Raw genomic sequence first — 5448 nt, 5'->3', positions numbered from 1 at the left:
TGAGGGATCACCAACAACGGGGGGATATCGAGATTGCTTATATTAACACCAAAGAACAATTAGCCGATATCTTTACCAAGCCACTAGATGAGAAAACATTTACCAAACTTAGGCATGAGCTAAATATTCTTGATTCTAGGAATTTTGATTGATGTTTTGCACACATAGCTCATTTCTATACCTTTGATCATATCTCTTTCATTTGCTATGAATAATGTGGTTTTCAAGTGTATTTCAAGCTAAGTCATAGATTGAAAGGGAAATGGAATCTTCGGCGAAGACAAGGCTTCCACTCCACTCCATCGAATTACTCATCCTTCGCCGTCACTCCGCACCACTCTCAAATTTGGTATAATCTTCACTTCTATGTTATTTACCAAAGGGGGAGAAAGTTTGTGTAAGGGCTTATATTTCACTCACAAGTATCCGTTTTTGGCGATTCATGCCAAAGGGGGAGAAAGTATTAGCCCAAAGCAAAATGACCGCACCACCACCAATTTCAAAAATATAGTCTTTCAAATTTGTATTAAAAGAAGGTTTTTCAATTAGTATCTTATTTTTGATAGAATTTTCAAATTGGTATAACCCCTTTCAAAACTAATATCTAAAACACTCTTGAACACTAAGAGGAGAATTTGTTTGAGGGGGAGTGTTGTTTAGTCAAAGGAAAAGCATTTGAAACAGGGGGAGAAAATTTCAAATCTTGAAAATGCTTCTCAAAATCTTATTCATTTACCTTTGACTATTTGCAAAAAGACTTTGAAAAGAATTTTCAAAAGAATTTGCAAAAACAAAACAAGTGGTGCAAAGCGTGGTCCAAAATGTTAAAATTAGAAGAAAGCATCCATGCATATCTTATGAAATGTATATTGGTTTAATTCCAAGTAACCTTTGTACTTACATTATGCAAACTAGTTCAATTCTGCACTTATTTATTTGCTTTGGTTTGTGTGGGCATCAATCACCAAAAAGGGGGAGATTGAAAGGGAAATAGGCTTACACCTTTTCCTAAATGATTTTGGTGGTTGAATTGCCTAACACAAATAATTGGACTAACTAGTTTGCTCTAGATTATAAGTTTTACAGGTGCCAAAGGTTCAACACAAACCAATAAAAAGTCCAAGAAAGGGTTCAAATAAAAAGAGCAAAAGACAACCGAAAGGCAGCCCTAGTCTGGTGCACGGGACAATGTCCGGTGCACCAGGGAGCTCAACTCCAAACTTGCCACCTTCGAGAATTCGGGGAGGCCGCTCCGCTATAATTCACCGGACTGTCCGGTGTGCTAAGCGGAGCAATGGCTACAAGCGCCAACGATCGTCTACAACGCTACAGTGAACAGTGCAACTGCGCGCGCAGAAGTTAGAGCAGGCCCAGAAGGCGCACCGGACAATGAACAGGACTTGTCCGGTGCACCACCAGACTGTCCGGTGGCCCCGTTGTCAGAAGCTCCAACAGTCGAAACCCAACGGCCTGGTGACGTGGCTGGCGCACTGGACAGTGTCCGGTGCGCCATACAACAGAAGCCCTCACCAACGGTTCTTTTGGTGGTTGGGGCTATAAATACCCCCCCAACCACCACACTTCAATGCATCCAAGTTTTCAGCCATCAAACCTCATACAAGAGCTCTAGACTTCATTCCAAGACACAAACAAAGAGATCAAATCCTCTCCCAAGTCCGGAATTACTCCAAACAAATTAGTGACTAGAGAGAGAGACTTTTGTGTTCTTTTGAGCTCTTGCGCTTGGATCGCTTTTCTTCTTCCTCTATTCTTGTTTCCAACTCACTTGTAATCAAAGCAAGAGACATCAAGTTGTGGTGGTCCTTGTAGTGGACTAAGTGTCCCATTTGATTGAAGAGAAAGGCTCACTCGGTCTAAGTGACCGTTTGAGAGAGGGAAAGGGTTGAAAGAGACCCGGTCTTTGTGACCACCTCAACGGGGAGTAGGTTTGTAAGAACCGAACCTCGGTAAAACAAATCACCGTGTTCATCCGCTTTATTTCTTTGTTGATTTGTTTTCCCTCTCTTTCGGACTCGAATTTAATTCTAACGCTAACCCCGGCTTGTAGTTGTGCTTAAAGTTTATAAATTTCAGATTTGCCAATTCACCCCCCTCTAGGCGACTTTCAATAACCCCTTTTCTCAGATCCATCTTTGAGCCCCACGTGGTTCACCATTTAGAGTGAGTCCATGCTAGCATCCCCCACCAAACACAAATCTATTGTCCCCCCAGTTTCCGAAACCATGACAATTTGCATCTCATCATGTATATTATTGAGATTCACTTGTATTTTGTTAGAATGTGACTATGTTCTTTATAGTATGTTCCTTGTGTACATGATGATGATATGGAAAGCTTAAGCTCTTTTTGTTCATATTGATGCAATATTGTTGAGCTAAGCCTATTTTCCCAATTGTGAACATGACTATTACTTGCTGAATCCAAAACTTGTTCACCACAGAGATGTGCACCTAGCATCTGTAGGATGTGTGAGATCCTTTTTGCTATCACTAGTATGTTAGGTGGTTATGTATCATGCTTTGAGTCCTACACTATCTTGATACATTAATTTTGTGCTAAAATCTAAACCAAACGATGTGAAAAACAGAAAAATCGAGATGGGTTTGGATTTGTCACCACATCACTGTATCGAGACTGCTTCTATTTGCACTTGTAGATGAACTTGAGCAGTGTATTGGACGATCTTAGCTGGTGTCTTTAGCTTTTGATTGCTTTTGAGCATAGGCTACACCCGGTTGAAAAGTTAGACAATGACAATGCTTACAACCTCTCACACTCACATGCTTTTAATTGAAATTTGTAATCTGCTGCAAAATCCGATAAATCTTGAAAATTTCAATTGATATCAATTTTCATAAATGTTTCTAGCATGATGAGTGACCATTGTTTGGGGTAGTTCACCTTGTTTACCTTTGACTAGCACTTGGTTGATTTCATGCTTACTCTATGCCCAGTGCTATTTTAGTGGTGAACTTCTCTTTTGACATGCTTAAAACTGAATCAAAATTCTTATTCTTTACATACATTATGCATATGATCAGTTTGATCATCTGTTAGCACGTGCATTTATTGTACAGACATCACACAACACCACTTAGAGCATTTTTACACTATATTGGCTATACTCATGAAGCTCTTGCTTTTCCTTTATTTTCTGCATTCTCTTTTTGATCCTTGCATTCCCTTAGGGTGAGTTGGCTCCTTTCTCCTTTTACTCTGTCTTGGCGCCTGCTGAGTGCACTTGTCAACAAGGAGGAGATTTTTTGGGTCCCTCATAAAGGGGAGAGTTTTGGAGGCTTTGGGGGGAGAATTTCATGCAAGGGGGAGAGTTTTCTGTTTTTGGAGGAACCTCTTGGAGATGTGCATTTGTGGAAGATTTTGGGGAATTCTTCTTATATACACATTTTTTAGGATGTCTTACTTTCTGTGAGGGTTTTCAGATGTGCTTCATGGCGATACATTTTTCTCAGGGGGAGCCTTTCAGCCATTCAGGAGCTCTCGCTAGTTGTGTTGAGCCTTTGGCTTTTATGGAGGAACTAGCTTTGATTTTAGCTTTTGTACTGATTTTGTGCTCTGGCTCCTTTCTGCCTCTTCTTGAGGGCTAGCCAATTTCTCGCTTGGTCGTGTTGAGTCACTGCCCATTTATTTGGGGACCAAGCTTTGCTCACTCTAGATGACTAGTTTGGCTTTTATCTTGCTTTTGATCATTAAGGCAAGCTTCTCTACTTCTTCCTTCTTTCTGCTAATATATATTCATGTGGTGGTGATGACAATGCACTCCTCAAGGGGGAGATTGCGAACACAAGGTTGATTTGTCCCTTGTGGTTCGGCTTGATGATGAGTGATTGTCAATGGGTAGCATCTTGGGTTGGACTAACCAAGGCGTGAGTTATGTGTGTGCAACCATGTCTCCCGGCTTGTGGTGTGTAGGTGTGGAGCACAGGTACGATGGTCGACAGCGAAGGTGAAGGTCATGCGGGTTCGTGCCGATGGACCAGGAGCGGTGAAGGATGAGCACTGTGACTTGACCGAGGGACCAGAGTTGCTGGGTGACTAGCCGCAGTGCCTGACACCTAGGACACGCACCAGCGCGAGGACATAGCAGAGCGGGCCATGTTGCCGGCACGGTCGAGGACTAACGAGACACATGTACATTACATAAGGGACACGCACGCGGTGCGATACTCACGGTGGTTTGGTGGTTGATCCTAAAAAACCACCCAACACTACGGACGATGTGTTTTCGACCGAGTTTGGCCTAAAAACTCGACATCGGTGGTTCCTGCGAGAATCGGAGGCAGCATGTGGCATCATCACGGAGGGTACAAGGAGGCGAAGCAACTTCATGTGGAGTACGTGGCCATCAGATCAAAATCCTAGGAGTTGGTCCATTTCACCCTCGGCTAAGTGGATAGGCTCTATGTATATAGGGGTAGTTTAGGAAGTAGTAAAAACCCTCTATAAATAGAAGTGTGGGCTGGTTGTTTCATCTATCTCTATTTGGCTTACACATTAGCCTCTTGTTTAGAAAACCGTAGCTTTGACTCCCTAGTTTAGCCCGAGAACCATAGATGTTTTGAACTCGCGTCTATGCTTGTAATCTTCACTGCTCTATTTAAAGGAAGGCTGGCCTGATCTATGCATAGGGCTGGTTTGACTCGATTCACTTAGTTTTGTCCCCATGAAATTTTGAGATGATTTTGTTCTTGTGTTCTTCCTTTCGTCTCTTTGTAGATTTGTGAAGAACCATCGAGTTCTTGAGTTGGGGATTCGTTTGGGGATTATTGGGTGCTTAGATACACTATTTAGATTGCCGCATATGCCCCTTGGTGCAGTTCTTGGTCGTGATCCAATTTCATCTCAGTTTGAGTTTGTTTAAGAAAACCCCATCAAAACCCTAATTTTGTCCGTATTTTCAGACGTGCAATTGATTTACAAATCCGATTGAGTTCAAAGTTTGTGGATACCCTGGAAGCACATTTGCTAAGGTGTGAGTAAAATTTCAGCTCAATTGGAGTCCGTTTGGTTCAGTTTCGTATTCAAGAACTAAATTTTGAAATGTTTAAATCAGCATTAGACCAATTTAGACTTTTCGGTGTCTGATTTGCGATCCGCTCGTTTTACTGGTTTACTGATGTGTTTTTTGTTTGAACACTTTCTTCATCTCAATTGAAGTGCTTAATTTTAGTTTTTAGCACCAAAAAATTAATTGACTCTTGTTCACCCCATCTGATCGTGTCACCGGTCTTTCAATAACAATATCAATAACTCTTTTCTAAATTAATACTCCTGTCTATTATATATTTTTAATCAACAAACTGTGTGTGTATATATATATATATTTTTAATCGTGTCATCGGTCCCAGTGGTCCAGAGTCGTTGCACCTGCTTGCGTTGATGTTGAAGTCTACGTGCCATATGGCTGAC

Source organism: Zea mays, chromosome 1 (assembly GCF_902167145.1).
Source record: "Zea mays cultivar B73 chromosome 1, Zm-B73-REFERENCE-NAM-5.0, whole genome shotgun sequence".
NCBI lineage: Eukaryota > Viridiplantae > Streptophyta > Magnoliopsida > Poales > Poaceae > Zea > Zea mays.
This window is presented reverse-complemented; position numbering follows the sequence as displayed.